Below are 20,755 nucleotides of genomic sequence, written 5' to 3'. Positions count from 1 at the left end.
ACTTCATTTACTAACCAAAAGAATGGCCTTTTGCCCCCTTAACATAAATACTATAAAGAGACTAAAATATTTCAGATAAATTAAATTCAGAAACACTGTATCTGGATCATTAAACAGCAAATAAAGTTGGTGACTGACAGCAGAGCCAATTTATATTATATTTATTACTGTAACTGATCCTCAATTTAGCAAAAAATCTGGAATATGAAAAAATGCAATGGGAAAAGAACAATGTTTTATGCTTTGTGGTAGAAATAAAATAACTGTGCACATATAGGAGTGTCACACAAACTAAAACTGAAGTGATTCCTCAATGTACTGATTAACCCATCTAATTATAATTCTAAGGTGAATACTTCTAGTCTAATTTTCCTAATAGAAGAAAGTGAATTTTTAAAGGGCAAGAAAAATACAGGAAAAAAAATTAGAAGAGGAAGTTATTATTAACACCAAATCTAAGCTGAGAAAGTGAATGACAGTGCCAGTCAAGTCTCCTAAAATGATGTCATGTTTCAGTGGTAAAGGATTTTGTAGTTCTCTTGGGCCTCAGATTATTTACCTATAAAACAGTGTAACATTCATTCAACATGCAATATCTTCCGTATATTAGAAACAATACTAGGTACAGTCAGTAAGGCATAAAATTTCTTAACAGCATCTTTCTCAAGTCATAAAATTTCTTACTATATGAATATTAAGTGAGAAAAATTATCTACTACTTAATATCTGATATTTAGGGGGTATGTTTGATGTGTCAGGAAAAATGAGGCCTTTTTGTTAATAAACATGTTATTTAACCTTTATAATAACCCTACTAAGTGAAAATAATTTAAAATAACACTAAGAATTAAATCATGCTTACGCTATGCCACATGCCATTTTAAGTGCTTTGTATGTATTAACTCATTTAATTCTCACAATAATCCCAGAAGAAAGGTAGAACTATTATCTCCATTCTACATATGTAGAAACTAAGGCACAGAGGGGTTAAGAAACTCACCCAACTTATTCCCCAACTAAACTAATTAAGTTGAGGAGCTAAGATTTAAACCCAGGCAGTAGGTTCCAGACTCTGTTCCATCTAATAAACCTCCTCCAGGCAATATTATCCTCTTTTTACAAATAAAGAAATCATATCTCAGAGTGGGTGCACATTTTATAGCGGAGTTGGAATTCAAACCCAGAGCAGTCTGACTCCAAAGGCTGTGTGGAACTGATGGAAAACAACTGTTATTAAAAATATTTTCCCTCTGGGGCGCCTGGGTGGCTCAGTGGGTTAAAGCCTCTGCTTTCAGCTCAGGTCATGATCTCAGGGTCCTGGGATCGAGTCCCACATCGGGCTCTCTGCTCAGCAGGGAACCTGCTTCCTCCTCTCTCTGCCTTCCTCTCTGCCTACTTCTGATCTGTCTCTGTCAAAGAAATAAATAAAATCTTCAAAAAATATATATTGTTTCTAAAAAATATATATATATATTTTTTCCCCTCAGGCCATACGTAGTGCTCACAATATAAGTATGTGTATACCTGGCATTTGTGGAGGCTTCTGAAACAAAACAATTTCCATTGTTCAGACAGAGCTTAAAAGAAACTAGCAAAATGGCTTTTACTATTTCCTTTCTTCCAGGCCAATTATTTCTATGCATCAAATTGCTTCACCCTTAGATTAAGAGAAGTCAATAACAAGGTTTTACTTTCTCAAACCTTCCTCAAATATAAACAAGCAAAGATAGGTTTCAGTTCAAAGAACTCTTACGTTAGGTCACTTGTATTTCCTACGAACATAGAACAGGCTTTCCAACTTTATTTGCTAAGGAAACAGGCCTCTTATGCCTCAAGTCAATTAAAACATTTACTTTCTCCTTCCCTTCTGTTCCAAGATTACAGGGTACTTCTCTTATCTTTTCAGATAACTACTGTTAAGTTTTTATGACAAAATATGTGATTACAGCTTTCCGCCGGGATTATGGATGTTTATACCCATTTATCATCTCTTTCTCTCCTACAGATCAGAAGCTTGATGAAAACAGGTTAACATTTTGTCACCAATATATACCCAGGGCCCGCATGGTCTTTGGCACAGAGCAGGCCCTTAAACATTTGATTAACAAGAAATGCCATGAATATAGGAATTGTTGGATACTCCGTAATAAACCCTAATAATTACTGCTACCACTAGGAATAATTTCGGATGACAAAAACATTTGTTCCATGACTAGGTCACTGAAGTAAGATACTAGAAATACTCAATACAACAAGCAGAATATGTATTTCAGAATTTCTATAAATTTTTATTATACAAGCAAAACAATTATTTATTTTTATTTTATTTTCTGGTCCTTTGACCTATATGCCAAAGCATAAAATACTCTGTGCAAAGAATGTGGAAGACATTCATATGTATCAGCCTTAAAATCCTAATACTATCCACATGAGCCATCTTTCTTCTAGTTCAACCTCATCACCTAGGCAAAACAAACAAACAAACAAACAAACAACCAAACTGTTTTTCCAATTGCTTAAACTGATTTCAATGGCACAAAGTCTTTCATTTTTGCCAACAGCAAAACCATTAAAGTGCAAATAGTAATTAACATAGAACAGTTATGCAAACAAATGGAAACCAACATATGCAAATAACAAATCATAAAAGAAAATACTATAAATAAGATTTTCAAAGGTCCAAAGTGAAGAGAAAAGCCTCTCATAAAAAAAGAGGGGAAAGGACAAAAGAAGCTCAATAAATACCAAGACTGGATGAAGGAAATCTCCTAGCATTGCAATTTTATTTAGAATCAGCACTGGCTTCTTTGAATAAGGCACAAAAAAACCACACCCACACCCACACCCACACCCACACCCACACCCACACCCACACCCACACCCACACACACACACACACACACGCTGTCCAAGACAAGCAAGCAACACTATTTTGTATTAAGGCACAAAAAAACCACACACACACACACACACACACACACACGTGCTGTCCAAGACAAGCAAGCAACACTATTTTGTATGACTTAAAGTACACTTTGTTTGATGTTTGTTCCCCCACCTGGGTGGCTCAGTGGTTAAGCCGCTGCCTTCGGCTCAGGTCATGATCTCAGGGTCCTGGGATCGAGTCCCACATCGGGCTCTCTGCTTGGCGGGGAGCCTGCTTCCCTCTCTCTCTCTGCCTGACTCTCTGCCTACTTGTGATCTCTCTCCGTCAAATAAATAAATAAAATCTTAAAAAAAAAAAAAAAAGACTTAAAACTATTGTAATAAAAAATTCCTTGTAAAGGGAGTTTATTTGCATCAAATTTTTTGTTTGTTTATTTCTTTTCAAAATCCACATTCCCAAGCAAAACAAGGACAGATCACTGGTGGCAGAACAAAAGGAACAATTTCACCCACCTACATAAAAGCAAACTACTAGAAAAATGTACAACTTCACCTCTCAAAATGTGTGAAATGTAATCTTACTTTGTAATATCTTTTTCTTTTTTCTACCTGTAAGTTATATTTTAGCAGAAATATGAAACCCAAGTGCGAAATGACCTGAACCAAGCATAAATGAGATGTTAATAACATCTCATTTAATATTATACTAAATATTAATACTTATATAATATATAATAATATAACATTAAAAATAATAGATATTAAAGAATTAAACAGAACTTAAAAGACTAATAAAATCTGGTCAAATTTCTGAAAGCAACATTATTAAAACAACACTCTCTTGGACACCTGGATGGCTCAGTTGATTAAGTGTCTGCCCTCAGGATCAGGTCAGGATCCCAGTGTCCTGGGCTCATTGCTCAGGTGGGAGCCTGCTTCTCCCTCTGTCTGCTGCTTCCCCAGATTGTTTGTGCTCATTTGCCCTCTCTCTGACAAATAAAATCTTTTAAAAAAAAAAACCAAAACCACAATACTATCTCCCTGATTTTACCTGAACCAATCATGCCATAATAACAACTGAGGATTCTAGATATCTAATGTAGCACAGTGATATTCTTTTCATTACCATCATTGTTTACTCTCTTTTTTATTAACTATGGTGTTTAATTTTTTTAAGATTTTATTTATTTATTTGACCGAGAGAGAGAGAGATCACAAGTAGGCAGAGAGGCAGGCAAAGAGTGGGGGAAGTAGGCTCCCTGCTGAGAAGAGAGCCTGATGTGGGGCTAGATTCCAGGACCCTGAGATATGACCTGAGCCCAAGGCAGAGGCTTAACCCACTGAGCCACCCAGGCACCCCAAAACTATGATGTTTAATGCAATATATGTTCATGGAAAACACTCACCTAGAAAAGAAAATAAAGAGAACACTAAACCTACTTCTTAGCACCTCTTAAAAGACACATTTAGTGTATTCTTCTAGAAATTACCTACACACGATGTACAGATTATTTTTTATACAAGTGGAAGCACCTTATGCATACTTTTTTGCATCCCCATTTTTAAAATCTAATACTCCACGATAATTGTTTCAGGTTAGCAGTGCAGGTCTATTACTTTGATTTTGATAGCTGCTAAACTTTTCACTGAAGAATTATACTGTATTTAATCAGTTCCCTGTTGATGGGCATTTATGCTGTCTCTAATGTTTCATAATGCTGCGACCAGCAATGCCCAAAGCAAGGGCACACGTACTACAAGTGCCTAAATATAACTATAGGGTGCATTTCTTGATACATATATTTATTTAAATTTTTATGCTACCATACTCTAAAGAAGTTGAGTTTATATTTTGACGGAAGAGACTGACTGCTTTCATAGAAATACTAAGTATTACTGATACAAATCTATCTAAAAAACCCAGATCAGAAATCAGCATCAGTTTTTAAAATACACGTCGAGATTTATCCTTAGTTCCTCATCATTTCCGCTTTCAAGGAATGTCAAATTAAAGCTATACCTCCTCTCATTTAATTTCTGCCCCTTATCAAAATAAATTACATAAATTCATTCCCTGACAGATTAGGAACTTCATTTGCTACTAATGAAAGAAAGAAAGAAAAAAAAAAAAAAGAAAAAGGCAAAAATGCAGATTCTATCTATATACATGTATTTGGAGAAGAGAAAAAAGTGGGGAGAAAAATACCTTTTTAAAAAATTTAAAAAGGGGCACCTGGGTGGTTCAGTTGATTAAGTGTCCACCTTGATCTCAGCTCAGGTCTTGATATCAGAGCTATGAGTCCAAGCCCCACACTGAGCTCCACACTGGGTGTGGAGACTACTTAAAAATAAATAAATAAAATAACAAACTAAAATTTTAAAAAAAATTCTCTACATCTACTTCTGCTAAAATACAAATTCCATTCAGGTTTAATTGGTTCTTTAACTTAGGAGTAAGTGGTGAAGTTTCTGCCCAAATTCACCCTTCTAAAGATACAGAATTCTTTGGGTATGTTTCTTACTAACGTAAATTAATTAAATATTGTTGGATATTTTTGTTTCCCTTCCACATTTATTTCAAACTACTCATTTTTAAAGCATAAAATTTTAAAAGTAATCCTTCCATCATCATAAAAATCAAATACACAATAAGAAGACAGAGCTACACATAAGCAATTTTTATTAACATAAAGAGCACTAAAAAAAGTTTCTATCTCAGTTTCTTGACATACATTCCAGGGCCAAATCTGATAATAATACTTTTAAATAAGAATGATTAGTCCCTCACTAAAAGCTCCATACTAAATGTTAAGAGTTGGACATGCTTCTGGATATGTGCAGGAATACCTAAAAGGTTTACGTAATGAAGAATTAAATACGGATATTTAAAATTGTAACCTCATAAAATAATGCAAAGACCATCCAGTAGTATATTCTAAATTAAGGCTAAAGGTATGAACTATTTTATAACAATTTTACTGCATAAATAAAATTTTTCTCAAGGCTGATATTATAAAAGCCCTAGCAAACTTTTTTTGGAAAGATCATCATTAGAATTTTCATCATGCATTTATATAAATATCTTTGTGCTTATTAAGTGACAGGCTTTATACTGCATAAAGGATGTAGACTGATAGTTAGTCTCCTTCAAGAGTCTACAATCTAGGAAAACTTGAACCTGTTTCTCCACAAAGTTTAAAATTAAAATCTTCAATGATTTTTTCCTCTTCTTTGATTTAAAAAATAAAACCCAAAACTCTACTTTGAATAGACAGAAAATATCAATATATTTGAACAAAATATTTCATCCAGATGTGCCCTATGTACAGAATGGAATACAAGCACAGTCTTGTCCAAATATAAGTAACACAGTAAGCAAAGTAAGAAACAAAGCAGCTTGTCCCTCTTCTCACAACTCCAATAACAGTGTGCCCATTGGACAGTTGCATTTGTTGTCTCTACCCAGGATGGGTCACACCATGAATTCATTCTTTTTCCAGTATTTCACAATAGGCTCTATGTATACAAAATTAATAAAATAGTTATTGTTTTTAGGTCACATTCACTCTCCCCAAATTTGTCTGTACTGTACATTTTCAAATAAAAATTTTAAAAAGTAGATATATTAAAGAAATTAGTTATTTCAATGTTATTTTTGTTTCAAATAGGCTGTACTAACAGTACAGCACTCTCAATTTGGTCAGCAGCACATTAGCTGTCTTTTGCTCCGAAGCAACAAGTATCTCCAACAAAAAGAAATATCTTACAAACACAACCTTACCACATACATATATACCACACAGGCAGAGTGGTAGAGAAATAAGAGGGGCTGAGGATAAAAATACAAATTATAAGAAAAGACTTGAGTCCAAAACCAACTTTTTAAAGATTTTATTTTATTTATTTGAGAGAGAGAGAGACAGTGAGAGAGAGAATGAGCGAGGAGAAGGTCAGAGAGCGAAGCAGACTCCCCATGGAGCTGGGAGCCTGATGTGGGACTCGATCCCGGGACTCCAGGATCACGCCCTGAGCCGGAGGCAGTCGTTTAACCAACTGCGCCACCCAGGCGTCCCCAAAACCAACTTTTTAGAGTCACCAACTCCTACAACCCTTCTGAAGGACAACTGTCCTACACTAGGAGACTGAAGAATCAGCTCCATTCTTAAGACAATATCAAGGGCATGGGAAAAAAAAAATTAGGGTGTAAAAACTACCCAAGTAATCTTGGAATTCTACTTCTCCAAGTAATCGTGGAGGACAGTCTCTGGCTCTCCTCCTTTGGTTCCTGATGGTTTGGGGTCACTGGCAACAAGCTCCAATCAGTCTGGGCTCTCAGGATGCCTGTTACCACCCTATTTCTAACCTCATGTAGTCATAGGAAATCTTAAATGGCTTGTCAGCAAGCAATTACTGCAAATATCAAAAGACTGACTACTCTTTCAGGTTTATAACTCCATCTCCTTAGAAATGTATTACATTAAGTTCTCTTTATCCACCTAAGGCGAGGCCAAAAATCACAAAACAGAGTATCATTCTCTATTCCGCTAACCTAATTCTGGCCATAAAGAATTTTTAAGGATCTTCACATAAAGAAAATCTCAGAGCATAACTGACTTTCCAAAATTCCCAAAGTGGATATACAGACAGGATTCCAACACAACCCTCATACACAAACACACACACACACACACGCACACTGATTTCATTCTATGTAACTGAAATATCTCTTTGGTTCTTATGAAGGGATCTCACAGCTACCTGTTATCATTACTTTCAACCTCCCCCACAAAGTTCAGATATCCAGTTTTACTACCAAATCTCCAACAAAAAACAACACAATATAAGAAAACAGAAGGCAGTATTTACTAACTTTTATGTATGTAATGGATATCTAACTAGCATGCTTTATGAAATCAAATTTAACCCACATTCATATCTTTTGATTCCTTTATCACCAATTTCTTATCAGAATCAAGTATTTTTAGAAAGCCTATCAACTCCCATACTTTAATCTTAAAGCACATGCCAATGTCTCTCAATGAAGGCAGTCAATATTGCTTAAAGGGTAGACAGTGAATAACTACAGATTACAGCTTACAGATTACTGAAAAGCTAACTTAACTGCCAAACATAACTTTATATTTAATGTTTTTGTGTGCTTAAGTAAACCATTGCCCCCTTACACAATTCCACAATTTCCAGTAAAACAATTAATTTTAAAAGTACTTCTCATAATTATTTTAAAGGTATACCTTTACATAAATTGATTTTTTTAGCACTCCAACTTACATTAAAAACTATTAATTTAAGTAGATCTTAGAATCTTCTGCACTTTACACATTCAATAAGGTATATAATACCATAAAATTTCATGTTCTTTAAAATAAAATTTGCAAAACATACAAGCAGAAATCTGTTTTCAATGCAAGACTCCTAAAACTGAACTTCAAAAAATATTTTACCTATATACAGCATAAACAGGAGGCTAATGTACCTTATACTGAAATGGCATCAAAATAAAATTAATTCTAAAACAAACAAAATTAACTTTCATTCAACAAATGTCTGCTTAGGGACATAATACCAGTATCATCCCTAGAAGGATAAAAAAGGCCATTTCTATTGGCATCTTCCTTCTTCTAGTTCTTCCAAAGACATCCTGCCTTTAGTAGCTGTGGCTTTTCTTGATCAACCTGATTTCCTCCTTACAGTCTAACCAGGCTTCTAATCCTGGTCTTCAGTATATCAAAGAAAATTTCATCACTGGCAGGAAGAAAGGCTCCAAATTTTCCCATATATCCAAATTTTTAATAACAAATATTTTTTAAAAAAAGGAATCATGGAAAGGATTCAGGAACTGACATAAAAACTCAGGAATAGATGCCAGTCAAGAAATAATTATGCATGCTACATAAAAATAGCCACATTAGTATTCTATGCAACTTTCTAATTTCCTGAAATTAATCCTTATGTGTCTTCTATTTCTAAAAAACCATGTACCCCTCAAATGTCACTTTATAAATAAAGGCATTATTATCTAACTAGGTAGATGCAACTTCTCTAATCTTTTTAATGTTATAAATGTGATGCATACAAATGAGATTTTTTCAAAATTCAAAGGCCACAGAGGCACAAAATGAACAATAGATCTTTTTTGTACCTGCCTGCATCAAACTGGCAACACACTGTTACTGTTCTACTATGGTTACCAGCTTAACATTAATACTATTTTACTTCTGTTTCCTAATTGAGCATTTTTATGTGTTATCTATTGACTGTCCACTGATGAAACGAGCACTGAACCTTCCTCTATTGCCCTCAATCTCCTACTAATTTTATAGGATATTCTTTTTTGTATTATAAAGTTTTATAATATATTCCACTCCATAACCTTAATTAAACCTATTTTATGTATCTTCTAAGTGGATTCTAAAAACTAAAACTCAATTATATACATTTATAATGTGGCTAGGTAAATACTAATCACCAAGGGAAATATCATTTTGTATCATTTAGACGTCACTGATTGAAAGAACTGTCCAAGTATTCCAGTCAGATGACATTTGAATTTTTCTAGGTTTCTTCAGTTCTTTTTGAAGGCCCAATATTGCCACTCTAACCTCCCACCTACACTGCTCTACCACCATATCTTCTATGTTGGGCTATATTTTTCACTGCACTGTAATACCTCAAAATATATTCATATAAGGTGCACAGTTTTTCCAAGTATAAAAAATGTACTTGTCCTCATAAGTAGTGTGGTTGAGCATAAAAAATTTAGGTCCAAATTTCTTTTCCCTCAAATGTGAAGATACTGTTCGACTGTCTTCAAGCATTCATCAAGGCTGCTAGGAACTCAGTCATTTCATTTTTCATCCTTTATTCCCTCTCTGTGGCAGTAATTGGGGATTTTCCTTTTATCCTTAGAGTTCTGAAATTTTACCAGATGTATCTAGATGTAGATCTTTTTCCATTCATCCTGCTTGGTATTACATAGGCTCTTTCAATCTGAAATTCTGAAATCCATAATCTTTCTTCCAGCTCATGACATTTTCTTCAATTATTTCTTTGATTATTTTTCTCCTTCCCACTGTTCTGTTCTCTGCTTCTAGAACTCATATTTTTGGATGTGAAAACTTTGTGATATAATGTATTTTCCAGATATCTTTAGTTTTCTCTCAATTTTTCCAGATCTTTTTTTGCTTCATACATGCAGAGATTTCCTCCTCTTTAGCTCCAAACCAACAAATCAGTCTTGATTCATGGTTATTTAACCCATCCATTAAAATTTTTCTTTATAATTTTCAAAATCTTTTCTGGTTCTCTGTCCCCTTTTCAATGAAACTATGATTAATAATTACAACATGTTCTTAAATCTTAAATAAAAACGAATTACAGTTTTTCTTTGAAGTTTTCTTCTGAATTATATCTGACGTCAGTTGTTCTTTTATTCATCTTAACCCTCTTTCAACTGATTATCCCTATTTATATTGGCAAATGGAAGATTACTTTAGAGAGTATTGGAGCCCAAAGTGGGCTTTCCCTGAGATTGTTCAAGTTTGTTTACCCAAGTGGCTTCTCCCTTAAAAGGCAGAGTAGTACTATTTAAGCAGGCTGGCATATAAATAAGGCATCCAAGCAAGGTACCCGCATAGGAAGTCAAGCTCGCTGAGAACTGTCAAACTGTTTTGCTTTGGAGTAGCATGCTTTAGTGGCTCTGCTTCACAGATTCCAACATCTCAGCAGATGTCCTACTGAATTATTGGTCTACTTTCCTAAGGGCACAGTCCTTAGATTTCAGGTCTGAGGGCAGGCATCACTGCCACCAGAGCTGTTTAGGCTGGAGAAAGGGCAGAAAGGAGCTCCAACTAAGGCATTCTGGAAAATAAGTCTTTTAAAAATTCTTGATTATTACCCAATTACCCACTACTGTTCTTTGTATTTGTTGACTCCAAGCTTGGAGCCTTTCCGAGGTTCCCCTAGGAAAACCTGAGCTTACCTCTGGTATCTTGGGTTCCATTTCTTCTTAGATTTTGCTGTCAATCCGATCCCGTGAACTTTCTATCTTCTTCAAAATTTCTGGTCCTCTGATGATACCTGTAGTGGACTGTGAACTGTAATTTTACTGCTCAACATGCTTTCTCCCCTCCCCCTTTTTCTAGTAATATAGTCCCTCTTGTTTGTGGGGAAACTAGACCATGTGATTTAGGAGGTGATTTCTTCCCAATCACCACAGGGGTGGCCACATAACTTAGGTCTGGCTAAAATATCCTAACCCCCTTTTCTTTGGCAGCCATTATTGCCCGGCTGAAAACAACGCTAAAACAGAAGGAAAAAGAAACTAAATATTTGAAAGACATAGTACTGATGACATCATTCAAATCTGGATTTATCCACAGCTAGGTTGATCTTCTCCCTTCCTTCCCCACACACATGCAAATATACATTAACGTCACAGAGCTAATGAGGTCCTTTTGCTCCTCTTTAAGGTAGTTTGGCTAATATAATAACATCTGTTCCTGCTTTCCAGCACTGCCATTTAATTGAATCCTTACACATCAGTGGGACACTGGTTAAAGGAATGCGCTCAATCCATCATATTTAAAAGAAAAGTTAGGACAATAATTATAAAATAAGCCTGAAGAAATAAAAATAATGCTTTATGGTTTGCTGTTAAACATATAATGAGGAAGTAAGCTGTAAACTATAATATATGTTATCATTCCGTAACACATCCTTCATTCCTCTAGGAGTAAAAAAGCACACATAAAAACCAATTATCTCTCAAAGAGTTTTTTCTCCAAGTCAAGATTCCAGTGGCTTCAAAAAGAAAAAGAGCAAAGGAGGAAAGGTGATATTAATTTAAAATTTTCTAATCTATTACTGTAAAAGAAAACCAAAACTCTCTGAATGGTTATATAATGGCAACCCCTGAAAGAAAAATTCTGTAGCTACTGGTATGATTACTGGGGCAAACATGGGGAAAGTGCTGCTTATTTTTAATTTTAGAGATAATACAAAGTACAGATGGTCACTGCACTCCTCAATGGATAAAAGGTAAAATTCAGTACTCTTCACCTAAGGTCCATAATTCATGGTTCACAGACTTATGCCTTTAGAATGCCTCCTAAAACAATATGCAAAGTGCTGTATCTATGTTTAAGTACATTTTGGGGAAAATTAGGTCCACAGTGTTCATCAGACTCTAATAACTAAAATTCACAACCTAAAAAAGGTAAAGAAAACTGCTCCTGACTGAAAAAGAACAATGACAACTTCATTCAATAATTTTATGTAATAACTATAATCTGAAAAACATCTAATGAATACCTCTAACATGTAAAACAGTGTTTTAAATATATAATTTCCATTCTTTAAAAAAAAAAAAATGTTAGGAAGAAAATCATTAGCCCCAGTGTCCATGAAAATAATGAGGCTGAGCAGTAACTTTCCCAAAGTCACATGGTACTAAAGCAGGATTCAAAAGCAACTTTCCCGACTTGATTTCAAACTCTTTCCACAAATGCTTTTTTTCTAGGAGAAATATTTGTAAGAAAAGAAATACAAAGGCAATGGGTTATTTCATAATGGAATGTAATTTTATGTCAGGCACAGAAATTATCAAGTACTACCATGCCTATGGTTTAATGAAAGCAGAATCTGACCTTTTCCTAACTGCCCTTTGATTAAGATATTCAAAAAAACTTGTTTCTGAAAATGAAGTCAGGTGGACCCTACTATTTGATTAAGATATATGAATCTTAACATTGAAGGCTGCCAAAACCAATAAATGGTTCTCCAGCCAAGTATAGCTACTCTTCAGGGTTCCATGTGATACACAATGAAGTTGCTCATGCATGGAGGACAAAAAGCTAAAATGCCAAACCCTTGTTTTTGTTTTTTTCTTTTTTAATATTTTGGCATAAAAGACAAGAAGATCTGTGGATAAGGCAAAGTAAGTAAGAACTTCCACATATGAAAAGAGCTCCCACAGACTAAGGCACATTCACAACCTAAAACATATTCTAGTATTTGGATCTGGCCAAGAGAACTCAGGAACTGGAGTTCGGGCTGGAGCAAAAAATTGGGTCAAATGAGGGAAAGGATCTTGGACCGTAAGGTAACAGTTATATGGTGGCAAAAATAAGAAAAGAAATTAAGTACAAATGAAAAACCAATCCACAAAGCAAGTTAGAGATGTGTTTCAAAGGTTCCAAGATACAGAAAACAGCATGATGAAATCTTTGCTTTGATACTTTGCCATTTTATCTAGAATCACAGATTCATCTGCCTAAGTTATAGCAGAGAAGTCACAGATGTATGGTTTGCTTCACCATTCCCAGAAAAGGAGATAAAAGAGTAAGGAAAGGATGCTGAATTTTGCATTACCCTTATCAATCCCTTTTTATTAACAAGAGTATGATAAAGTACTGTAAGTTTTTTAATTCTGGGGGAATTTAAGAACTATTCTATTTAAATACTAAACATCTGTGCTTGCTTCAGCAGCACATATACTAAAGATCTAATGAGTCCAGACTATTATCCTAAAAGGGCATCTAACCCATGCAACTATCATTTGCTGAATCTTTGTTATAGACTCTCATTCCTTATGAGGGAATTGACTCCATCCAAAGTAAATTAACCCACATGTATAATTACAGCTGAGGAGTTTTGCTAGCAATCTGTGAAATAAATAAATAAATAAATGGAATGGAATTAGTAAGGAAAATGAAGAGAATGAGATTTTTCTAAACTACATATTTTAAATTGTGTTTTTAAAAAATAACCAAACCAGGGATGCCTGGGTGGCTCAGTGGGTTAAGCCACTGCCTTCGGCTCGGGTCATGATTCCAGGGTTCTGGGATTGAGCCCCGCATCGGACTCTCTGCTCAGTGGGGAGCCTGCTTCTCTCTCTCTCTCTCTCTATCTCTCTCTGCCTGCCTCTCTGCCTACTTGTGATCTCTATCAAATAAAAAAATAACATCTTTAAAAAAAAATTTAAAAAATAAAAATAAAAAAATAACCAAACCAATAACTCCACTTTCAAAGAGCTCTTCATTCTTCCTAATCCTTCACTTGTTAACAACTATTATTTATGGAGACTCCTAACAGTTTACAAATGTTTTCACATACATTATCTCACCTGATCACCGCCAAAAGAAGGTTATTACTATGTCCCTTTTTATGTGAGGCTCTGAGAGGTTCAGCTTACAGTATCATACTTACTTGACAGCATTATTTAAGAAGAGATGTAGCAGGTTCTAATATGGCCTTCAACTACTTAATATTTTGAGAACTTACAATAAAAGACATCGTCTAACAGTATGTATTTTGATGTTCCAAAAAAGGTTAAGAATACTATACTATTCATTTACAATCTATGAAAATCCGTCTCAAAATCATTCATGTGATTTTTCCCAAAATGGGTTAGGGAAACAACAAAACATAAGAGAACAGAACAACATTCCAATGGAAACAGGCTCTTCAACAAATGGTGCTGGGAAAATTGGACAGCCACATGCAGACAAATGAAATTGGACCACTTCCTTATACCACACACGTAAATAGACTCAAAATGGATGAGGGACCTGAATGTGAGAAAGGAATCCATCAAAATCCTTGAGGAGAACACAGGCAGCAACCTCTTTGACCTCAGCCGCAGCAACTTCTTCCTAGTAACATCGCCAAAGGCAAGGGAAGCAAGGGCAAAAATGAACTATTGGGATTTCATCAAGATCAAAAGCTTTTGCACAGCAAAGGAAACAGTTAACAAAACCAAAAGACAACTGACAGAATGGGAGAAAATATTTGCAAACGACATCAGATAAAAGGCTAATATCCAAAATCTATAAAGAGCTTAGCAAACTCAACACCCAAAGAACAAATAATCCAATCAAGAAATGGGCAGAGGACAGGAACAGACACTTCTGCAAAGAAGACATCCAGATGGCCAACAGACACATGAAAAAGTGCTCCACATCACTCGGCATCAGGAAAATACAAATCAAAACCACAATGAGATACCACCTCACACCAGTCAGAATGGCTAAAACTAACAAGTCAGGAAATGACAGATGCTGGCGAGGATGCAGAGAAAGGAGAACCCTCCTACACTGCTGGTGGGAATGCACGCTGGTGCAGCCACTCTGGAAAACAGTGTGGAGGTTCCTCAAAAAACTGAAAATAGAGCTACCCTATGACCCAGCGATTGCACTGCTGGGTATATATCCTAAAGATACAAACGTGGTGCTCCGAAGGGGCACATGCACCCAAATGTTTATGGCAGCAATATCCACAATAGCCAAACTATGGAAAGAACCTAGATGTCCATTGACAGATGAATGGATAAAGAAGATGTGGTGTATATATATATACAATGGAATACTATGCAGCCATCAAAAGAAATGAAATCTTGCCTTTTGCGATGACATGGATGGAACTAGAGGGTATCATGCTTAGCGAAGTGAGTCAGTCGGAGAAAGACAACTATCATATGATCTCCCTGATATGAGGAAATGGAGATGCAACATGTGGGGCTTAAGGGGGTAGGAAAAGAAAAAAATGAAAGAAGATGGGATGGGGAGGGAGACAAACCATAAAAGACTCAATCTCAAAAACAGATTGAGGGTTGCTGGGGGTAGTGGGGACGGGATAGGGTGGTAGGGATATGGACATTGGGGAGGGTATGCGCTATGATGAGTACTGTGAAATGTGTAAACCTGGCAAGTCACAGACCTGTACCCCTGGGGATAAAAACACATTATATGTTTATTTCAAAAATTTAAAAATAAAAAAAAATTTAAAAAAAAGAGAACAGAACAACATTAACTAGCTACACTCTGACAAAGTGTTTTGGGGGTGAGGGAGAGACTTGAGAACAGTTTTACAATCTGGTGTTCTAACAAACTCTTAAATATACTGGGACAATTACTACTTATGTGTAATTAGAATAAAATGTCATTCACACAAGTCTGTAAAGAGAACCTATACACAAGATAAAATTAGTGATCTCTAGTGATCTCTAATAATTTATACAGAACATATTTCTTGATTACTAGGAAGGCCATTAGACTAGTAAGAAAGGCAATGGTTTATAAGAGCTAAGAAAGCACATCTTGACGTGAGACTGCCCTGTTTATATTCCATTTCCATCATTTACTATGACCTTGAGCAAGGTATTCTTTGTCTTGATTTTTTTCAACTGTAATATGTGGGTAATATTATCTACCTCTTAGAGTTGCTGTGAGGATTAAATGAGACAAAGCAATTCAAACCATGCCTAGTATATAGTAAGCACTCTTTAAAAATATTAGTTATTGAAAGCACCTTGGTGGCTCAATCAGTCAGTCATCTGCCTTCAGCTCAGGTCTTAGATCCCGGAGTCCTGGTATCAAGCCCCACAACCCCACGTCCTCATGTCATTCCCCACGTCCCCATGTCTTCCCCACATCCCCATGAGGGGCTCCCTGTTCAGTGGGGACTCTACCTCACCCTCTCCTTCTGCCCCTCCCCCTCCTCCTCCTCTCTCTCTCACTCTCTCTCAAATAAATAAAATCTTAAATAAAATAAAATATTAGTTGTTGAGATTATAATCACTCAATGTGCTAAATGTTATGAACTTCAGGGAAGAGGTGATCTGGCTCTTTATGGATAAAGCAGTAAGCTAAGAGCAATACCCAGAGAAAATAGATATTAATAGGATTTGAAAGCGAACATTTGACCTAGCATATCCCAAAACATACTAAATCACTACAAAACTACTATAGTTTAAAAAATATAGTGTTGATACAAGTAATAAAATGGGAATTATAGAAACAGATCCATCCACCTTTGGTCTAGCACATTCACCAGTGGAACATATCCTACCAAAATGCAGAAACATATACAAAACAAATGTATATCAAAAAAAGTCCAGTGCAGCATTATTTGTAATGGCAGAACACGGGGTACAACCAAAACACTGGCTATAAACACTGTATAAAACCAGGGAAGTCATGATTCCTGACAAGAAAATACTCCCCAACCATTAAAGGAAACAAGAAACTATATGTGTATTTGTATGGAAAGAATATGATAAACTATTAATTAAAAAATCTCAAAGTATTTTTATCATGCCCACATTCATACAAAACAAGAATCTGTTTACATAAATATACATGTAGGTAAATGTGTGAAAATAGACAGAAAAAGCATGAAATTACATACACTTAAGATTTATACTTTAGGATGTAAAAGAAGTGAGATTTTCAACATTATACCTTAACTTCCTCCACTATATTAATTTTTACAGTTTACATTTACTATACGACTCAATAAAAATAGAAAAAATATAATGCCAATTTCCCTTATGATTTTACACACACACACACACACACACACAAAATTAGAAAGAAAACAAAATAAAATACCACAGTTTAGTATCATGGCTGCATACTCTCTCACCGGTTTGATTCCAAAGATGTATAATGGCCGCCTGGGTGGCTCAGTCATTAACTGTCTGCCTTCGGCTCAGGTCATGATCCCAGAGTCCTGGGGTCGAGCCCCACATCGGGCTCCCTGCTCCACTGGAAGCCAGCTTCTCCCCTTCCCACTCTCCCTGCTCGTGTTCCCTCTTTCTCTGTCTCTCTCTGTCAAATAAATAAGTAAAATCTTAAAAAGAAAAAAAAAAAAAAAAGATGTGTCATCCCACCAATGAAATTAAAACTTATCTAGCTTGAGTCTCATAGCAGCTCTTCCACGCTGGCACTTCTTGAAAAGCAACTACATTAAGTTTTAAATTACTCCAAGTTTATTTGAAATATACTTCAAAAACATTGAAACAAAACTAAAGAACACTGGAATGATAATACAAAAGAACTAAAACACATACACAGAAGTTCTTGCCCTAAATATGTATGGAGATGTTCGAGTCCAAAGACATGAAGACTAATGACATCACAAATTAATAAGAAACTACTATTTACATGCCGTCACTGCTCTTGTCATCTTCATAAAAGCACCTTTACTTCTCGTGTAAGGGAGGGAGGGAAGAGAGGAAAAAAGCCACACCTGCTCAGAGCTTTAGAGTTAGGAGAAAAAGAGATTGTTTCAAAAGACCACTGACTACATTCAACGAAAAATCTGGAAAGTTGCTTTGTTAACCATAAAACCCTGCAGATGTTAGCTATGTGTCAGAAAGCACAGGAAACTGTTTAGTACAAACAACTAATTTTAGTACGTGGGGCTTAAGATTATACAAATGCAGCACATCTGAAGATGTATATAATGAGAAAAATATCATCCAGTCTACTGTTCTCTTATCCAAATACACAAAATAAAGGTAGTACTTCAAAGAGTGGGAAAGGATAGACTGAAATAGCCAAATCAACTGATTAACCACTGAGAAATATTAAGATTAAGTTCCTGTCTCCATCCATAAGCCAATTTAAATTTAAAAGATATGAATTAAGTGTAAAAAAAAACACACAAGAGGAATATAGCCAAAGGTGGAAACATCCCAAATGTACATCAATGGATGAATAAACAAAGTGTGGTAGATATATATACAAAGGATAATTCAGTCTTTATTAAAAAGGAAGGAAATGTTCTATATGCTACAACATGGATGAATCTTGGGGACATTATGCTAAGTGAAATAAGCCAATCACAAAAATAATACTATATGATTCTATTTATATTAATCATCTAAAGTAGTCGAATTCATAGAAACAGAGTAGAATGGTAGTTGCCAGGAGGTGAGGAAAGTTTGTAAATGAGGAGTAGTTTAAGTTTCTGGGAAGTTTCAGTTTTGCAAGATGAAAAAGTTCTAGAGATCTGTTGCAGAACAATGTAAATAAACTCAGCACTACTGAACTGCACCCTTACATGGTTAAAATGGTAATTTTTTTGTTGTGTTTTTTTACCACAATTACATTTTTCTCAATTACAAAAGAGGAGGTACGCATTAAATTACTTAGGACACTTTAAAAAATTATGAAACTATAAGGAGATCAAAGTGCCTGATCAAATTCCTTTCTAACATTCAAGTTGCAAATATGGCTAAAAACATAACATCAAAGATTAAAAAGAAAAAGAATGCATAATATCTTATCTGTCAAGCACAAATCTTTATAAGGCGATATAGGAAAGGAGTGTAGTGTCTCCCAAGAAATTTAAAAATCTAATATGAAATGGATAATCTCCCAGAAAATATAAATTGAAATGTTAATGACATCAAATCCAAGAATATGTTAAAAGAATACTACATCATACTAAGTTTTCCAAACAGTTTAATATTAAAAAATTTATTATTCCAATTCATTATATGAATAAATTGGAGGGGGGGATAAATACTCATTTCAATAGATGCCAAAAATGCATTTGATAAAAGTTAGTCTACATTTCTGATAAAATTTAGTGAGCTAAGAGAAAGACATACACTAGTAGAGGATACCTGCGTGATACTTAGCAGTGACACAGCAGTCCTCCCATTAGCACTCCCTAGATAATGACTGCGTCTATCATCACTTTTATTCAACATTTTGGGAGGGTTCAAAACTGATGCACAGTTTTGAAGAAAAACAAACCAGAGGTAAAAGCACTGAAAAGGAAAAGACAAAAGAATCATTTATTGATGTCAATATAACAATTTAGTCAGAAAACTCAATAAACTGACTTAATAAGGGATTCAGTTTAGCGGCCATATACACAAGATCAAAATCTCAAAATCAAGAGGTTTCTATACTCCAACAATAACTAATTACAAAGCATAATGGAAGAAAAAATATGACACAACATAGTAATAAGAACTATAAAATAATCTGAAATAAACACCCCAAAATGTGCAAAATCTATATGGAAATTGTAAAATTTTATTAAAGACAGAAGGGCCTGAAGAAAATAGTCATGCCATGTTTCTGGATGTATTATACATCTATTTCTTCTCAAATTAATCCATATTTCAACCTATTTCCAATTAAATCTCATATTTTATGGCATATTTTATGGCAGTTTGCAAAAGCCATCTGACAAGTTAAATAAACAATATTTAAAACTCTTGACAGATCAATGAAGGAGAACTGCCTTCTAAGACATCAAAGCATTCTAACCTACTAGGTTGAGCCATATGAAATCACAGAGAGTTGGGGCGCCTGGGTGGCTCAGTGGTTAAAGCCTCTGCCTTTGGCTCAAGTCATGATTCTGGGGTCCTGGGATCAAGCCCCGCATCAGCTCTCTGCTCAGCAGGGAGCTTGCTTCCCTTCCTCTCTCTCTGCCTGCCTCTCTGCCTACTTGTCATCTCTGTCTGTCAAATAAATAAATAAAATCTTTAAAAAAAAAAAATCACAGAGAGTTGATGACACTCCATGTATTAAAAGAACAGTATCAAAAGGTCCAACCTAATAACTAAAACTGATGTGGACAAAGGAATAAAAAAACAGCTATTATTAATCTGGGAATGTTAAATACTCAAACTCCCCTACTCCCACCACCCACAAATCCCTTTTTAAGTGGTAAGAAACAGAGGAGTCCACTAAAATATTTAATACTAATAAAGCTTAGTTAAAGGCCAAGAGGGCCTCCTATTTCTTACCCCAGTAGGTCATAGGCAGAAAACTGAAAGGGACGGTGGAGAAGAGGAGAGGGGTAGGGAGGAAAAGTGTCTTTTGACAGCCCTGAACAGGAAAGGATACCTAAGCTGAAACCTAAGAGAGAAGAGGCAAAGAACTAGGGGAAGAATATCCTAGAAAGAAAGTAAAAGACCCTAAGTGAGGAAGTCTCCGTACTCTAAGAACAGGAGAGGAGGACTAGAAGACAGTGAATGAACTAAAAAATGATATAAAATGAGGCTAGAACAAGAAGGAGCAGCCATACAGAATCTTACAGGCCAACG

General features: G+C 35.3%; 1 protein-coding gene across 4 annotated transcripts in view; it reads right to left on the bottom strand.

The window, feature by feature from the left end:
- Positions 1–20,755, bottom strand: part of ANKRD17 (ankyrin repeat domain 17) — a 163,610-nt gene that overhangs the window by 127,514 nt on the left and 15,341 nt on the right. The window lies entirely within an intron of this gene.

This window comes from Neovison vison, chromosome 11 (genome assembly GCF_020171115.1).
Source record: "Neovison vison isolate M4711 chromosome 11, ASM_NN_V1, whole genome shotgun sequence".
Taxonomy (NCBI): domain Eukaryota; kingdom Metazoa; phylum Chordata; class Mammalia; order Carnivora; family Mustelidae; genus Neogale; species Neogale vison.
Note: the sequence above shows the minus strand (reverse complement) of the source record. Positions and strands in the feature narration are given on the sequence as shown.